Below are 19,677 nucleotides of genomic sequence, written 5' to 3' on the forward strand. Positions count from 1 at the left end.
AGGTGCGGCCTCACCAGTGCCCAGTACAGGGGAACAACCACCTCCCTGCTCCTGCTGGCCACACTATTTCTGATACAGGCCAGGATGCCGTTGGCCTTCTTGGCCACCTGGGCACACTGCTGGCTCATATTCAGCCGGCTGTCAACCAGCACCCCCAGGTCTTTCTCTGCCGGGCAGCTTTCCAGCCACTCTTCCCCAAGCCTGTAGCGCTGCATGGGGTTGCTGTGACCGAAGTGCAGGACCCGGCACTTGGCCTTGTTGAACCTCATACAGTTGGCCTTGGCCCATCGATCCAGCCTGTCCAGCTCCCTCTGTAGAGCCTTCCTTCCCTCAAGCAGATCAACACTCCCACCCAACTTGGTGTCATCCACAAACTTACTGAGGGTGCACTTGATCCCCTCATCCAGATCATTGATAAAGATATTAAACAGAACTGGCTCCAATACTGAGCTCTGGGGAACACCAGTGGTGACCCGCTGCCAACTGGATTTAACTCCATTCACCACCACTATTCTGGCTCATCCAGCCAGTTTTTCACCCAGTGAAGAGTACACTTGACTCAGGATGTCACAGGACATTTTAAGACAGCTGTCTAATTGCATATACAGAAGAAGAACAGAACCAGGCTATAACCCCAACTAGATACCAGACTAATCACTTGAAATTCAACTTTGGACGAAAATATTTTTTCTGGCCATAATCAAAACTAGACTACAGTGGGAAAACCTGAACAAAACTGCATTCTGAGCAGGTATGGTTTTTGTCTTAATAATAAATTTTACAGCAAACGGACAGCACATTTTTTTCTCATTTGTGAAGCATTATTAAACCTGTGATAGGATCCCCTTGGAGCATGCTAGATGTCTTCCAGCCAACACTGGTGTCTGTTTCAGTGATTTAACCCCAGGCTGCAAAGTTTTCACCGGCCACCTGCAGGGGTCAGAAATGAACCTGTCTCCACAACCCAAAGCATAACTTCTGTCCTTTCCCAATCTGGGCTGGGGAAGCGTCTTGGATTCAGTTTGGTTTTGTTTTAAAGGTGGAGGGGAAATTTGACCCCGTCAATCACTATATCACCTACTAAAAAAAAAAAAGGGGGGGGGGGGAATACAGCAGGAGTATTCTGATACTCTGCATCTTACTAAGATTTCTTAGATACCTGACCAGGTATGCGCAGTTACACCAGGTACCACACTTTGGCCTAGAGGTGAATTCCCTTTCTTTGTTCTCCTTTATGGCATGGGGTGAAGTAACTCCCTGCTATTTCCATATTCCCCATTGATTACATATACCATCTAAAATAGCCCACACTTTTTTTCAAAATCATTGAATTAAAGAAAAACATCAATATTGTAATAACTCAATTATTCAAAAGAATTATTTTTACTCTAAATCTTGTTTTTTCCTCATTATTTTAAATGCCTCAGAAATATATTAATCAGCTATAAACTAGTTTGCAACCACAACTGGCAAGAAGGACATTTTTCAACTGATGCCTTGGATGTCAGATGCTCCTGTAATTCAAAGTTCTGCCTTTTAAAAAGACTGTTAGTATACAATTTTTGATGAGGAATGCAAGCTCCCTCAAATCTGGAACAAGATGTTAAGAGTGTTAAACCAAACATATAACCTTGAAGTTAAAGTTTTATGGCCATGTAAATATATATTATTTCAGTTTTCTAACAAATATTTTCTTAAAAAAAAAATCTTTCCCAAAATACCAAATACAGGATGGAAAGCAATGTACTTTATTACAGTGTAAGCATACTAACCTAATCTGACCAATAAACAAACTTGTGAAGAAAAGCGTCTTTAAAAAATAATTAAAGTAACTTTATTCTAATGAAACAAAGTATATTCTTATCTAGCTGTGACAGGGATTTTTTTTTTCCAGTAATTTAATTATTTTGATGCTGTAACATTTAATAATATGCCCTGATTAAAAGCAAGAGGAAGTCAGACCAATTACTGAGCTAGGGAGAGCATCTGCTATATAAAACATAGTCCTTGTATTCGTATGTAATTCACATCTGGTCTGGCTTGTCAATAGGAATAAAATATTTCACTAATCATGGACTTGGAAAATGTTTCTCTGAACCTACCAAAAACTGCTGTGAAGTAGAGCTGAACTGATAGAAATCTTAGAAGTTACGTTATTTCCGGAGACTGCTGAAAGCACTATATTAGAGCATAATATTAGAGGAGCACACTTTAATAAAAAGTTTTGATAACAGACCAAAGCAAACAAAAAAGCATCACATTTTTGAAAGCACTAAACATACACTTACAAACACAGCAAGAGTATATACACTGAGCATCTTAAGAGAAAGCAGTCCTTACAGGTCAGATTTGCAGAAGAAATGAACTGCCAATGAAATCTAATCAAGACAGAATTTCAGGAGCATTCAATACTGTAGTTATAAGAACAATGAAGACAAACAGGTGTCCAACACTTTTGAACATTTGATCTATGTGTATATATAAGTTTATTTGAAGATCAAATATCTGCAGGCATCCTAATTAAGCAGTCTTTGCCAGTAAAAACTATTATGTTTTAATTATGTTCCTTAAGTAATGTCCTGGTTAAGCAGAGCATGAGAACAGATGCTATCTAGTCTATTTTGGGATACTCTAGGTAAGGAGTCATTGAAGAAGAAAAGACACTGCCCTGCAGCATCAATGCTGAAAAAATTAGCTATAGTGCTTCTTTTCACTGAGGGAGCTCATCTCCAAGGAGAACTTTTCTTTTTACATCACAATAAAGATATGCAACAGATGAGAATAAATCCAGTAAGTCTCTTCCAACACTAATTGACAGAATCATTTAGGTTGGAAAAGACCCTCAAGATCGAGTCCAACCGTTAACCTAACGCTACCAAGTCCACCACTAAACCATGTCCCTAATGTAACCTAATTCAAGGTGCCCTATAGTAATAATTCTTTGCCTGTACAAGACCCAAGATGAAAATCCCTTTAGATTTATACACATGGAAAAAAAAAAATGTAACAAGGTAAGGTATATTTGGTTTATATTCATTTGAGAAAGGAAAGTGAAGTTATTTCACTTCTGAAGGAAGTTCTTTGAAGTCAGGAGCTTCACTGTTTATTTGAAATCATTTATTTCCTCCTACAGTTCCAAAGAAAATAGTTACACAAATACATGAGAGGAAGCAGGTGTATAATTTCATTGAAAAGCTATTTAAGTTTCTTAAAAAGGAACTTTATGTCAGCACAGGAGATCTTTCAAACATTTCCTTAAGTTACGTGCTAGAACATATACTTTGATATTTACCTTGCTACTTTACAAAAGGAAAGCAACAACAGGGTATTATCCCACAGTACCAGCAAGCACTGCTCTATGACTCTATGCACAAAATTAAACGATCACAGTGCCAGGAAAACACCAATGTCATTTCAAGGCATAAATATATGAAGAAAATCCTCAACATGACTACAATTAGATGTTAAAACACCTAGGGACATGAGGGGGTAAAAAAAAAAAAAGAAACTTTAAGCTAGACTACAGAATTCCATAAGATACTACACCATTTGTTTTCAATGTGCCCTCAGTTTTAGTTCAAACTTACTTGTCTTATAAATCAGTTATCACTTATGTTACAGTAACACCTGGAGTTGTTCAATACTAATTAAGCTATATATAACTAAGAAATACATTTCCATGGGAAAAAAATACCTTTACAAAGTTCTATTAATGTGCTGTTAGGCAGCTTGCAGGTTGTTTTATATTTTAATACCATTTCCTCCAACAATGCACAAAACTCCTCAATGTGGACAGAAACATGGAAAACAAGTTCTACAGGAATGTAGATAGATATGAAGTTATTTCCCTGCATTTTAAAATGTCAAATACTAAAGGGAATGCATCTTTTCTAATGTGCAGAGCAAGAGGCTCTGGTATAGAGGGGCTTTATGCTCAGTAAGCTTCATTTACATAGTTTGAGAGTCCTACAGATGAAGCCCCTACTGAACTAGCTTAAAAGGTTTCAATTAGTACAAGTAGCTGTCCGTGCTGCCTCTGTTGGGGGTTAACCTATGCTGCAGCAGAAATTCAGAACAAGGCCACCTTGCACTCGTCAGAGCGAGGTCAGGTGTTCAGTTTAAACTGCCTATAAGATAGGTTTAAGCTAAATCTCCAGATCTGAATGGAAGCAGGGGCATTCATTTCATTATATTGATGGCTGTAGGTTAGTAAATTCCAAGAGGAGGACATTAATAAATAGATGGTAACAGGTCTAAATTAACAATGTCATTATGACAGCAGCTAAGCTTCCAAAGTAGCTTGCTACACTATTCTGTGGGACTAACTCCCAAAAGGCAATCATTTACCAGAACTTACTCTACAGGCCAGATACGAACAGCACATAGAACAGTACAGCAGTTGTACAAAAGGCAGCAGCAGGCTTAAAGCAAGGATGGATATAGCACCTCATTGTTAAACAGCAGATGTCATGGGGGAGGAGAATGTAAGCAGACAGTCAGATTAAGTCAAATTGGAAAAATATAACCATGCTATTGAAAACAGAAACTAAGTAATAAGAAGTTAAATGTATTGTGACTCACCTCATTTTTACATTTAGCAAGTCATTTATTTCAAAAGACAATAATTTCTTGTTAAAAGAAGGGCTAGTAACTCTATTATGACTGCCTGACACTTCCCACTACAACATCCTATTTCCAAAGCTGCTTGTAATCTTCTCAAGCAAACTGGGCTGAAAGTTATACACCAGTATCTTCTTCGGCACTCTTATTTCAACCAAACTGCTTAAGCCAATAACAAGTAAAAAACACACACCTCAAAAACCCACACCACTTTAATGAAGAAAATTATCTTAGAAAAGAAAATAAATCCAAAGCTTGCAGTATTTTCTCTGGAAAGGTTAGCACTAGCACACATTGAAGCTTGAATTTGAATTCTGGCCTGTGTATCTAGGATGTACATTTTATCAGCCTTCCAGCAGTGTGAATATAGCTATACCTGCAAGTTTTTGGGAATGGGAGAAGATAACAAGATTTTCAGCAAAGAGCATGTATTTTATCTGCTAAAATCTCTCCTGAACTTGATCCAGCCTGGAACCAAACAGAATCTTCCCCTCCCAGTGTACAATATGCTGCTCAGAGTTCCAGAAAATAAAGCTAGGAGGCTGACTTACCCTTTGCAAGATCCCACTACTAAGTAACAGAAGATGTAGAAGATACTCTAACCAAATGCGGAGGGGGCAGGACTAAAGTCATGGAGAGAAGGGGGGTTGAGGGGAAGGAGATGAAAACAAGAATGGATATAGTCCAAACTTGCTTAGACATGATCCTGAGCAACCTGACCTACCAGTAGCCCTGCTTTGAGCAACGGCTGGAGTCCATGCTCTCCAAAAGTCTCTTTCAACCCAAACCATGCTGCAATTCTAACAACAGTGGAAGTGGTGGCTGCCAGAACAGCAACTGAAGTCTGCACCAAAACAGGAATAGGATGGCTGAACAGAGACTCCATCAGAGAGTGCTAGAGACAAAAATGTAAGAAAAAATGGGATCACAGAGTGAGGAGACCGACTGGAGTTGTTCAGGGAAGTAATCTGGAAACTCTAGCACAAGTAATAAGAGACGATGTATCTCACAAAAAAGCCAGGGAGGCAGGAGAACTGACTGGCTGATCACAAACTCCAGAGGAAAACAAGCTAATTAGCACAGGGTGAAGAAAAGAAACAGACCCTACAAAGAGTAGCTGACCTAGCAGCAGAGAGAGGGAGCATCTCCAAATGACAAGAGAGAAAGGTAAAGACATCAGATTAGGTATTGAAAAGGATATTAATTTAGATTGGCTAAGATACATTCCTAACAAAAATCGTAATTGACTAAATATGAAAAGGATTTAGATAAACCACTGTTAAGTATGCAGAAAGTAAAAGGTACATTGCTCATGACAAAAAAAAGCAGCAAAAGCAGCTTGTACTGTCAAAGCGTGCCTTCCCCTAGCGCTCATCCTCCACAGTCCAAAGACATCCATAAAACCCTCTGCATAAGCACATGGATCATACTGTCTAGGGTTGATCCCTATAAAGCATGACAGAGTATTATTAGATACTACTAGCTCAAATAGCAGCAGTCTGCCTAGTGAGTAGCTTCCAAACCTGCTGATATGATTGCAATTATTATTTTTAACAGCTAGGAAACAGCACAAAAACTACATTAGAAATAACTTCATCAAGTAAACAGAATTAAGCCCTGGAGTTCGGAAATGAGCACTGAAGTACATTTTGACAGTATAATTGCATGGCTTTTGTCCCCCCCCCGAATCTCTGCCAGGTTCACACTTACCAGGTCACTGCTCAGTATTTTGTTTGTTCTTACTCACTGTGCCCCCTATCTAAAAATAAAACAATTAAAAAAAAGAATACCGCATATAATGCTACATTGAAAGCAGGAATTTATTTCCTCATAGGCCGTTGCAGAGCACTGGTATGTTATATTAATATTGCTGAAATAGTCAAATACCATACTCATCCCACTGAAGTAGCATCGTTATTATCCCTATTAACATATACAATATTAAAGCATATGATTAAGGATGGATTTATTTACCAACCTCAGGTGCCTGATCTGAGATACCCAAGAACTTAATTTCTTTCAGGCTGTTACACAGCAAATTACATGTTCAAAGATACCTGCAGTACCAACTATGTACACATACACCACCTCCACCCCCCTGCCAAACCAAGAAATACCACTGATATTACACAGCCAGGATTCAGATGCCTTCATCAGGCAAGAAGAAAATCTTTTCAGTTTTCCGCTTTATTTACATTATATCTCCAAACTTATTCAAAGGAAACAATCTCCCTAGGAGACCAAGTTTATTGCTGTCCAACCTAGATGGACTCCTCAGTGGACAGGGCAAATGTATTCTGAGGAATGCTTGTGCGGGGAAGAAAAAGAAACCAGAAAGCCACAGCTATACAATTAAGGACTATAACTTAATGGAGGTAGGCACAAAAGGTAACCAAACTATGGTTGCTTTTTCAACTTTATTTCTGGCATTTCTTAATATTTGAGAATTTGACCTGAAACCTTAAAATGCCAATAAACTGCATGCAATGGCAGAAGCAGAATCAGTTCCACTTTATTGACATGTCCAATCCTTCACATTACAAAACAAGGGCAAATAGGTCATTTAATTGCTGCAGAAGCCGTACCTACCTGTTTCTAGTATTGCTAGTGCGCTTATCCTGATTTCTGAGAAACAAAGTTAAACTGCCAGCATCCTGAAGGCATCTTCCTTGTCTTTACAATAAAAAGACAGACTTCTTGCATTCTACACACTTAAAACCTGAGCCATTCTTCACCTACAAAATGCATGGTTTTGCAGAATGCCCATTAGAGAAGTTAAAATTATTGCAAGTACATATTGAGCTAGACAATACTTACTCAAAGCCATACTCCAGTCAACTACTTTGATGACTTGACAGTCATGTGATAATGAAGGTAAATCTAATAACCTCCCTTTTTTGAAGGAAATCAAATCATGAAAACAAGGTTTTATCTTCACCAAATATTGCAAAGCCACTCATATTCAATAACTAGTCTACAGTAATACTGTACAAACAAAGCACACATTTCAGAGAGCTGAACTTTAAAGGTGAATAGTTCTAACTTCAGAAGGACTACATTTTACAGAGAGCTTCAGTACCTACACTGCTTTTTCACGGACAAAAGTATCAATCTACCAAGGCTTTCCATAAAGTGTTGTATTTTTGTTCACTGTACTGCCAAACTGGAAGCTCCCTCCTTTCAGAGTTCCAATTTGTTCTCTCACTGAATTACTTGTAGCACAATAAAACTATTCCTCTGCATACTTAGAGGTGTGTTTTCATGCAATTCAGGAGGAACACCAACCATAGCAAAGTACATATTCTTTACTGTTTTTACTTTTACCCACCAGAGATGATCAAAAGCAAATTTACAGGAGGTTTAAGAGAATCATCATTTAAGTCCCGCAAATGCAGCATACTGTGGCTTTACATTAATTGCACATATGCCATTTTCTGTATAATGGCTTTAAAAGGCATATAGCACACATCCCCACAGCTTGTAGGAGAAAATTTGTTGGAACTGTGACTTAGAAATCATTTGTGACCCTTAAAACAGAAAGGTAATATTGCATGACCTTTGAGGTAAGAAAAAGGGTATGATTATATAGCCCTAAAAAAACCCAACCAAACAAACAACAAAAAAAACCCAGCAGTACCTCACACCTCAGAAGCAAAACAGAAAAAAGCAACAATGAAAACAAAACCATGTCACTGTCTTCATATTTTACTCAAACAACACTTTTTGGTCTAGATCCAGCCACGATGTTATGTTGATTAGGGCAGGGTGTAGGAGGTGAGAAGAAACAGTTTTTACTGCTTACTGTTTTAGAGAAAGAGCTGAAGCACTGCTGGGCAGGACTAAACAGGATGATTCTATTTCTTAACCCATTCCCCAGTAAACACCACCTCTTGCAAAGCTCCAATTCAACAGCAAAAGATAAGTTTATCTGGCACATCATATACCTTATCTACTAACTAAATTAACACTGAAAACAGGGGAGCTTGTTCTTCCTTTCCCAGACAGGCAGGCAGCATGTAATCCTAATAATCTGAATTCTTGCAAGGCAGGATCTTTCTCTTTGTTTATCCTTGTTCTCTTTTCATTAGTTAGTTAATCCATTACCTAATTCATCTTGGAATCATCTTTAATTGTTAATAATGGAAAGACTCAGGACCTCTGTGCTGAGCTTACAGGGCTCTCTTCTATTCTTACCCTGGCTGAATTTCTGCCTGGTGTCAGGTCACAGAAGGCAAAGTCTACTTTACTGCACCACCACCGCAAAGTCTGAACAAAAGCGTACTGCCACATAAAGGGGGAGGAAAAAAAAAAGAAAAAAAGGCAATGAAGGGGAAGAAAGGAAGGAGAAAAGTAACTAGTCAGGTAGGAACTTAAGGAGGAAAGCACTTTTGCTCACTAGATACAAAAATCCCTCAGTCCAAATGCAGTTGACTTAAACCCATGGTGTTGTGAAATTAAGACAAATAGTGAGCACAATAGCTTTGCAGGTTTCTTCTCTATGTTGTCCCACATATAAACTTGCACTGACTGCAGAACCTTACACTTCAAGAAAGCAACAGCCTAGCTTCACAGGCTAAGCACTAAAGAACCCTTTGCTTAAAAAGGACCTGGAAGTTTGATACCTCCATCTCTGACCCTGAGTAAAAGGGCTCCTGGTCTCCCAAGATGTATTTTTAGCAGTGTCATATAAAGGAAAGCTTGACTCCTTTTCCTGAAAATGCATTCGAACAAAAAGTAAGTATCAGATACAGCTTCACAGGTAAAATGAAGCTGAGAAAGTAACTGCTTTTCTCAGGAAACTAAAGCAAGGTCTTCAAGTCAGAAAAAAACTCTAAGTAATTTTAAACTCTATTCTGTTTATATTTGACTGAAAATAGAGGAACACAAAGCCAGAGCACCTCCATCAGGACATAAAGTGTGTGTCCTTGATAAAAATTATTTTTCCAGTACACATTCTAAAAATAAAGTCTTCAACCTTGATCACACTTCTTGCAGCAACATTTCTTTGCATTGATCGACATATTAGATTGCTTATTACGGCAACACAAGAGGCAGACCCCAAAGTAAGACACTTGCCAATGGCTGACCAGAAGAAAATGTTTCTCAGCAGGCTTCACCTTTGCCAGTTGGGTGGTCTCACTACAGCCACTATTTATTCCCATCCAAATATTCTTCCACTATTAGATGTTTGAGGGACAACTGGATGCTGCCTACATAAAGCATTTTGATATGAAGGAGAAAAGCCAAACAGTATGTTGCAACAACCACTCTGTCAGCATCTTCACTTACTACATAAAGTCCCCATACAGATGCTCAGTTAATACTTACTAAAACATTTACTGTCAAGATACAATTAGATCTTGATACAAGGAAGAGCTGCAGCACTGAATATGGGCTGAGCATATGGCCCCTGATTTTCAGGCCATAAAAAGCCCAAAGCACTCATCAACTACCTAATTTAGTCAGAATAAAAGCCTTGTGTTCCCTAAAAAAGGTATAAGTGTTTCTTCCTGAGATTGACTTCTGAATGATGATACTGCAGAAGATCTGCCAAAACATCCCTCCCCTTGTCCAGTTTCACTGAAATATACTGTAAATTCTGTGCACCATGTACTTTCAGCAAAGGAAATGGATGAATGACACATGAAACCATAGCACCACCAATAGTCTTTTCCTCTAGAATTATTGTGCAACCGTTGTGCTATGAAAGACTCTTACTTGCCTAAAAACAGACAGTGAACAAGGCTATTTTATACAAGTATTTAAAAATAAAAACACGGCACAGCAACACTAATGATCATATCCAAAACACTAGCCAGGTAGCACTGTAAAATCCCCATGCCTCAACTAAAACCTTCAGTCCCACCTGAACCTCTACTGTTCAGTAGATTGCCTGAGGTGCTGGACCACTTTGCACTCCCTACAAACCATTTCTTGAAAACATACACAAGGTAAATTTGTCTCACCAGAAGTCTTACACAGTGCACTGAACAGTATAGCTGGAACTGTCTTACAGATTAAGCATTTTCAGATAAAAACAGAACTTGATTAACTTGATGTGGCTCACTGAGTTTGGTTTTACGTGAAAGATCTGATCATTAACTGAGAAACTTAAGAGTGATACCTTTATTTATTAAGGGTATGCAGCATCAGTGAAACACAATGAGAACAAAGCAACATGATTCTTACTGCAGACAGTTTCTCCAGTTAGTCCCCTTGCTGAAGCAGTTCTTCATTCACTAAATGGAACAAATGAAGGGGACAGCCAGGGGCTCCAATTTAGAATAAGAGCTCTAATCTGCCTTATGGGAACAGCTAAAGGACCTATGCAAAACTGTTTGTTTAACAGCAATTTGTCTCAACTATAAATGGAAACAGAACAAAACTGACATAGTCCCACAATGACAGTTTGTGCTGAACAATAACAGGATACTTGCATTAAGAGTTGTGCTCTACTTAGGAAGCAGAAACAAGTGACTATACCAAATTGAATTGGTACAAACATTTATTTCTGCAAGATGCCCTTCAAATGCCTTGCTGAAGACATCATTAGGGGATATGCTGGCCTCTAAAGAGAGGAAGTTTTAATGCCTGAGGAAACACATGTGTATATGTAATTTTTATTTAAGCTCATTTCATTAGGTCTTTTTGCTAAGTTGCTTTAGGTTAAAGTGACTCTTATATCAGCTTTCCAGGCTGCTGCAATATATCTAGATGTGAACTGAACATGTTGCATACTCACCCTTCAGAAAAAAAAAAAAAGTTCTACAGCTACTCTCATCTTACAAATGGCAATTACAGTTGCGGTGTTCTGGCTACCTGTCCAACAAGATACTAATAGTCACCCAGCAGGTGACAGTCTTCAATCCACAGTTTAAGAGTGGAAAAGCCTACAGTAATCTTTCCATTGCAAAAAAATAACCTAAAATGGAAGCACTCCTACTTTTTCTTATTCTGCGGATAAGCTTTTAGGTAGGGTTAATTCTTTTCAGCATTATGCCACGACTTCCATGAAAGCGAAGTAAAACAGACAGTTGAGGCCTTCCTCACTTGCCTTAATGAGTAAAGACCTAAGGGTGCTATCACAAATGACATCTCACAGCTTGGCTATGGGGTTTTTCTTCCTTCTCCAAATTGTACTTTGAAGAACTTAAAGACTATTCTAAAGCTGGTATAAGCCATGCTTGCAACAGGAAGAAAAGTTTCTAGTAGAGCCCCGTAATACTCAAGTCCCACGTAACATTTACAGTTCCTTTGAGATACCCATTGCTTTGTTTTGGATCCTGGAGTCAGCACCTGCACTAAGAGAAAAAAAGAAGAGAAAAAACAAGCAACCCATGGCAGAGAAGGACCAGCAACCAAAACCAAGGTAAAACACAGTTCCGCAGTGCCTGAGAATTGCCAGAAATGTACATGAAACAACCAGAGATCACTGAAGAAAGAAGACTAAGCTGCTTTACGACTCAGATGAGCAAAGGCTCTTCCACAAAGTCTCTTCTCACCAACTAAAAAATAAACTTACAAGAAAATCTGGGATCATTAGTTTACAGAAGTTTGGAAGAAACTTATCAATCCATAAATATCAGCAATAGGCCAAATACCTAGTTATATTAGAACTTATCACAAAGCACTAAGAAATAAAATAAAAAAAGAGTGCCTGAAGAAATCTTCTGAAATAACCTTCAAGTGAATACTTAAGCAGGAAGACTGAAATTCTGCTCTGAATTCTACTCTTTAGTTCAAACTCACAGTTGTTTATTTGGACTTTTATTTCTTTCCGAGTTAAAGCAGAACACACAAGATCTGAAATCTAATCTACATGCACAACACAAAAAGGTTTCAGTTTTTCCTTAAAGATTATTTCACTGAAGATTTAAAAGACAAACTACTAGAAGTGAACTAACATCAGACTAAATCATGGATAAAAATTCCACTTTAGAGACTCAGAAATAAAAGAAAGTCTCCTCTCATGAAAAAAATAACAACATTTAAAAAAACAAACAACTGTTTCTGAGGTACAGATACAGCCTCTTCCATATTCTTCCTACGTGGGGGGGAAGTCATACACTGCAACACTACTAAAACCAACCAGTTCTCTAAGACTCAATGTAACTTTTTACCTTCTTGGTGGAAGTTTACCATCAGGTGCAATTCAGATGCTTTTAGCAATATAAGATCCAACACCATTCTCAGTATCTTGAAGCTGTGTTACATACACAATTCATTCAGTTACACATCTTCCATCGGTTAACACAGAAGGGACAATGGAAACTTAGAGCCAAGACAAATGCAAAAAGAGAAAAATCTGAAATCAACTTCTTTATGGATAAGGCAGTGTTAGAATGAATATTTTTATTGGTCCTTCAAAGTGTCTTCGTTGACCGTAAGAAAGAATCAGACTGACTCACACCTTAGCTACAAACCAGAAATCGCCCTAAGAAGAGTAGAGCCCAAAACACGTATCCAACAACTCCTTCTAGTCAGGTATTAACATTTATTCTACTAGGCTGGTATGTGGTATTTACGTACCATTCAGAAAACAAATCACAAAGCTAATTATGGATGTCTGACCACGGGCCAGAGTAAACTGACCCCATAATGGAGACCACAAGCTTGGCTAAAGGCCATCAGAGGACAGTGGTGCAGAACAGTAGAGTTGTACTTCAGAGTTCAAAGGTCTTAGTGCTTCCAAACCACGATTCAGAAGTCCTGTGAAAAGTTTTAGGCATCCTACTTTGTTTCCCTGGAAAGTGGGGGAGTGGGGTGGGGGATGAGAAATCTTTGTCAGGAATACTTTAATAAGACTAAGCAAGGATCAAACAGGCCCAAGCAAACAGAAAAAAAAAAAACCCAAACTGGACTGGTTAGGAAGAATCACCAACCACACTGAACAAATTCAGTCTGAAGTTTTTGTCATGGGGAGTACTAGCTAAATGCTGTTAATTAGTAACAGAAAAAAGTAGTACACACATGTTCCATCATAAAAGGCCCTACCCAACTGCCAAAAGAATTCAAGCACTTGTGTTCTTTCACAGGTTGACAATATTCACATAAAACAAGTTTTCCTAATGCATATATTAATGCTAACTGGGAATTCCATAGCTAAGGGAGTTTTAATGTCTCATTTACTAATGGAGAGACCAGGATTTGCACACACTATGAAGGTAAACAAATACATCTGTCAAGCATCTTCCTTCCTCCTGAGCCTCAGCTAGCATAATTAATCAAAATCTGATGATTGCTCTATATAGGAAATGCATCATTTGTCTGGTAGATTTAAGGTGAAGGGGAAAGAAGAAAACCACACATATACATTTCAACTCCCGTAACAGCTAGAATTCAGCATTTTATAAATGCTGAATTGTATACAGCATAGTTGAAGCTCTGGCATACTTCAAGAAATATGCATATAGAAGAGTTACACATACATAAGCCTTTTACTGAACTCATTTTTAAGAGAAGCATTGTTGCTATTATGCAAAAGTGAAACTTTCATTTTCTGGACGAAACAGGCCTAGTTTACATGCAACTAAAAAAAAGAAATGCTTTCTCAGCTTTCTGAAGGCTTAAAGTACAAGCATTTAAATGTTTACAGTTAAATAATGGCAAGATCTTGGAAATGTTACGCAGCCATCATTTCTAAGCATGCAAGTGAATTCTGCTAATCAGCAATTCAGAATTTATAATTCAGTTTGACCTGGATATTAAACTGAAAACCTTCTTTTCCAGTGAACTTAGTAGAAAACATATTATCAGATACTGAAACACGGTTCTTTGGCTGACAAAAAAAGGAATTATTTAAAAAAAAATAAAAAGGCTTTGAAGGAAAAAATTTAATTTTTAAGAATGAATTTACTATTAGTTTTGTCTACGGAATTAAATCCTGCAAGACCCATTTCTCAAACTGCCCTTTGCTTTTTAAAAATAATCCTGTCCTTGATGACAATTGAGATAAAGCACTAATCAGTACCAATGCCAACTACAGTATTTTAACAGAAACAAGATTTGTTGTGCTCCTCACAGGGAAACACAGGCACGTTTCCAATAAGTGACCACAAGGGCACAGAGGCTTCAAATTTTGATTTCTCTGCTCAGCAGTAACTGCATTCTATTACTGTCCCTTTGGCATATCCCCATAACTCTACTCCACTACCATCCCTCTGGCAAAACCCCATTTCTTTCTGTCAGAGAGTACTGGAGCAGGAGGGGAAGGGCAGAAGGACACCTCCCCTTTGCCAACCATCACCTCTTCAGCCCACTTACATGCACGCCGGCTTTCAGACTGTTTGTTACCCATTTTTCCCTATACTTCCAAGATGCGCCTGCAATAGTTGCTGTGTGTATAGTACACTGCCAGGTGGAAAACTCCCAGCTCTGCAGAAGGACCTGTGCAAGGAAAACACTCGGCAAGACTCTGGCTATCACCACGGCTTGTCCCCCCACCGCCTTTACAGCCGAGATGCAACATCCCTAGTCACTCAAAACCCCTCCACTCCTCCGATCCACCGGATCCGGGGTGGACAACCGAGCACGGAGAGGCAGACTTGAAACTCTTGGGGCGGGGGGGAGGGAGCGTGCAAACCTGCCCCCCGGACTGCGCTGAAGGCCCGGGAGTTGCGTGTACTGCTCCCCCCGTGCCCTGCAAGTTCGAGTGCAAGAGTTTGCAGGGCCCCGCCGGCGGCGCGATGCCGCTGCCGGGCGGCGGGAGCGAGGCGCCCGCCGAGGCCCCCCCGCGGCGCCGCGGCCCACGCGGAGGGCGGCAGCTCCTCCCCGCACACCCCCGCCCGCCACGCCGAGGCCAAGCGAAACCCACCCGGCGGCTCCCCCGCTACCCCAGCCCCTCGGGCGGGGAGCGGCCCGGGCCGGCCGTGCCCCCCTCCTCCGCCACGGCTCGGGGCGGGACGGGCCCCTCGCTCCGCCCGGGGGGGAGCCGAGGGGAGACAATGGGTACGATGACTTCACCCTCCAGCAATGTGAGGAGCAGCGGCGGACGCCGCCGACTTACCCCCGGCCCCCGGGACGACCCCCCGGGCCGCGGCGGGGACCCAGCGGAGCCCTCTCCCACCCGGGCTCGGGCCCCCGCCCAGAGGCGGCTCCGGCTCGAAGGCTCCGCTCCACCCCTCCTCGCCCTCCGCCACGCTCAGGGCGGCGGCTGCCGGCCGCCGGAGGAGGCCCGAGGCGGGGGACGCCCCGCGCCACGGCCGGGCCCCTCCGCGCCCCCCGCCCCGCCGCAGGCCCACCCCCGGTACCTGCGAGTCGGCGGGAGGAAGCGGCGCCGTTCCGCCCGGCCGGGCCCGGCCCCCCGCAGGAAGCGTCTCCGTGTGTCTGTGTATGCGTGTGTGTGTGTGCGTGCGTGTATGTGTGTGAGGAACGGAGGGGGCGGCGCTGCCGCCGGCGGGGCGGGGCGGGGCGGGGCGGGGCGGGCCCGGCGGCGCGGGGCGGGGCGGGGCCGGGTCTGCCCGCGGAGGGAAGGCGGCGCCCGGGTGGTTGGTTTGCGCGACGCGCTGAGCTCACGCGCACGGCGGTGCCGCCCCCTCGCCCTCCCCCCCGGCGGCCGTTGGGGCGGGGCGGCCCCAGCGGGCAGCCGGCGTCGCGCTACCCTCAGGGCGCTGCCGCCCTCCCCGCGGGGGCGGTGGGAACCGGGGGCGCCTGCTCCTTCCCCCGCTCTCTGCCGCTCCTGGGCCCGGGGGTGGTCTGGCCCGGCGCCGGCGGGGCGGGGGCGGTGTCCGTTCCCCGGTGGCTGGGGTCAGCTGCCGGGCCGGTGCGCGGGGACTCCGCGGCGCTGCCAACAGCAGCGGCGGCGGCAACACTGAGTAATTATATTTACTATTCCGCGGGCTTCATGCCCGTTCAAACGTAAAAGTGCAAGGCGAAGAATGAACTATTGAGGCGTTTCGATAGGGTCATGCCGCAGAATGCTGATTCACTCGCCGAAATGGCAAAGCACTGATGCGACGCTGTAAAATACAGACGTTTCTTCCCCCCTCCCCGCCCCGTTCCTCTTGCCATTTGAGACAGGACCCGTCTCAGAATTTGCCCAGAAGCCCCCAACTTTCATTTCGCGGCACGACCCTGCTCTCCGCGGTGAACCGCAGTCAACCCCGGGCTCGCCGGGCGCCGGCGTTCGGTAGCTAAAATGCTGCTCTGCCTCCGACCGTGCCGTACGGCTCTCCCGTCCCCATTGTTCGGTTTCTCCGTCTCCCTTTACTACCGACCTTCGCGCCGTCTTTCACGGGGTTCCCTCTGTCTGCAATCTTATCTCAGCCGCTGCCCTCTCCCACAGCCTGCTGGCTGCTCCTGACCTCCGCTTCTGGGCCAGCTCCGAATCCCTCTGCCCTCTGGCATGTTTTAAGAATTATTTGCATACATTAATATTACATTGGTGCTAAATCGTGTGCCGCCGCCGCCTTCTTTCTCTAGGTAATCATTCATATTGTCTCACGTCAGTTCTGAATTCTCTGGAACTGGAGTTTATCTTGTGCTTATAATGACTACTGGTGCTTCCATTAAGCTGGTATGAAACCTGAAAGCTTACTCCAGAAAAAGTTACTAAGTACCCAACCTGCATTTAACATGTGCAAATATTGTAAAATGAATAAAACGTACCATGTGTTTCCTGCGACATTTGCAATGTGTGGTCTGTTAAAGGCTTGCATGTATACTTACCTTTATTTATGTGCATGGTTCCATTTAAGTCAAAAGGACTACTTCCAGTACATCAAATTAAGAGTGGATACGAGTCATTCCGTGGTGAGATACTTAATCTGAAATGGCAGAATAGGCAATTACAACAAACAGGGAGGGGAAGTGGAAAATGAGAGTAACAGCAATGAGATTATACTGGAATTTTAGTATGTTGTGTACAAAACATGGCAGTTCCTTCTTTGCTTGTAAAACCCAGTAGCTAGGTGAGTTACTTAGGCTCCGGTCCTGCAAACATGTACATGTCACTTAAGGCATGTAAGTGGTGCCATTGTATTTGGTTGGGTAAGATATGCAGAAGAATATTACATTTAACTGTTTGCAGGGTAAAGTCTTTGACACTTTCTTATGTATGAGATTTGGTACAGAGAAATGGAATTAAAGAACTGAAGTTCATAAAATTAGGGGAGAAAAAAGAAAGGCAAGAGTGGAGGTGAATGAGGGAAAGAAAATGAAGAGGGGAACAGAAAGAGTAATGTACAGAATAGCATGATAGGATAGTGAAAAAATTTTGACTGGAACAGGGACAGCAAACCATTTTACCAACTCAAATGTGCAACCACCAATAAAACAAAAACCAGCAACAAGAGATGCAAAGCAACGCAGTAATGTATTACTTTCTGAGTGTCCAGAGGGATTCAGCAAATCAGTACAAGTATTCTGAAGTATCTTGGCTAATGCTGGAGAACAGGAGGAGAAGGGAGCCCGAGTGTTTTAAAATCCTGCACTGGGAGATTGAGCAGTCACTGTGGTGGTCAGATGGTTTCTCCTGGAAGCTGATGAGGGACAAAGTAAACCTCCAGCCAGCCACCCTCCTGAGAGCTCTGCAGCAGAGAGCCTGCAGCCAAGTAGGTGCTTTTCATCAGAAGCAATCAAAATAGTCAATTAACAAAACACAGAAAGCACAGGGAAGAAAGAGAGTCTTTTCTGCACAAGCTGTACACAAAAACTGAGATTGTTTTGTTCTGATATGTAGGTATACTGGTTTCAGCCGGAATAGAGTTAATTTTCTGTCTAGTAGCTGGTATAGTGTTATGTCTTGGATTCAGTATGAGAAGAAAGTTGATAACACACCGATGTTTTCAGTTGTCACTAAGTAGTGTTTAGACTAAGTCAAGCATTTTTCAGTTTCTCATGTCCAGCCAGCAAGAAGGCTGGAGGGGCACAAGAAGTTGGGAGGGGACACAGCCAGAGCAGCTGACCCAAACTGGCCAGAGGGGTATTCCAGACCATGTGACATCATGCCCAGTATATAAACTGGGGGAGTTGGCCTGGGGTGGGGATTGCTGCTCGGGAACTAACTGGGCATCTGTCAGCATCGGGTGGTGAGCAACTGCATTGTGCATCACTTGTTTTGTATATACCAATCATTTTATTATTATTTTCACTTTATTATTGTTAGTGCTATCATTATTAGTTTCTTCCTTTCTGTTCTATTAAACTGTTCTTCTCTCAACCCATTAGTTTTACCTTTTTCCTTCTGATTCTCTCCCCCATCCCACTGGGTGGTGGGGAGTGAGTGAGTGGCTGTGTGGTGCTTGGTTGCTGGCTGAGGTTATACCACGACAGTAGGGAAGATACATTTGTTTGTTTGCTTGCTTGCTTACTATTATTGAACAGGATGACAAAGAGGTATTAAGGAAAAGTAGGGGCTGCCCAAACCCTTTACCAAAGAGGAAATCTCATGCACACTGCATTTTGTGAAGCATACAAGATTCATGAAAACAAACAAGCCTGTCTTTCCAAAACATTTTCTGGAGAACATTTAGGATTGAAATGTTCTGGGTATTTAATTCAAAAAAGTACAAAAATATTATATCAGACTATGAAAAAACTGCCCTCCAAGCAAAGCATCTGCTATGTTCAAAGGAGACGTAAGCATACACAACACACTGTCAAATCTGGAAGGGCAACAATCATATCAGCATGCAGAGGTGAACAGACAGGACATAGGAAGAAAAGTGCTTTTTCTCTCAGTGGTAGGGAATGGAGAAAGGGTATGACATGAACAACCTTATCTTAATTTAGTATATCCTTCTCATAATCTATGACTGTATGGACTGCTGGCCTCAGTATAGTTTCAGTATTTACATATGAAACACTGCTATCTCATATGAAAAGGTACTATAAAATCCAGTGCCTTGGGCCAGAATTTCATGTGTTTATGGTCTTTTCTTTAAACTTATGTTGGAAGAGTATCAAATATGATGGGTAAATGTTTCTATGTCTCCGATCCCACATCTGAGTCTCTTAGAATTCTTTATCTGAATATTCAACCATCATCTTCAACATAAAATTGGCAAAGCCAAACTCTTTTTTTTCTATAGATAATTTTATTTTTCCTGCAGCCTCTGC

At 41.9% G+C, this 19,677-nt stretch overlaps 1 protein-coding gene across 3 annotated transcripts in view; it reads right to left on the bottom strand.

Annotated features, from left to right (window-relative positions):
* RNF19A (ring finger protein 19A, RBR E3 ubiquitin protein ligase) overlaps positions 1–15,990 on the bottom strand; it is a 61,031-nt gene extending 45,041 nt beyond the window's left edge. Inside the window, exon 1 of one of the 3 annotated variants that reach the window (XM_075023698.1) lies at positions 15,870–15,990. The gene's annotated coding sequence lies outside the window, so the exon portion shown is untranslated. Of the gene's footprint in view, positions 1–14,883; positions 15,026–15,625; positions 15,642–15,869 lie in introns of those variants that run through there. The other 2 variants (XM_075023700.1, XM_075023699.1) reach the window with 2 other exon arrangements.
* Positions 15,991–19,677: the final 3,687 nt, after the last annotated feature.

The sequence above is a fragment of the Buteo buteo genome, chromosome 3, assembly GCF_964188355.1.
Source record: "Buteo buteo chromosome 3, bButBut1.hap1.1, whole genome shotgun sequence".
Taxonomy (NCBI): domain Eukaryota; kingdom Metazoa; phylum Chordata; class Aves; order Accipitriformes; family Accipitridae; genus Buteo; species Buteo buteo.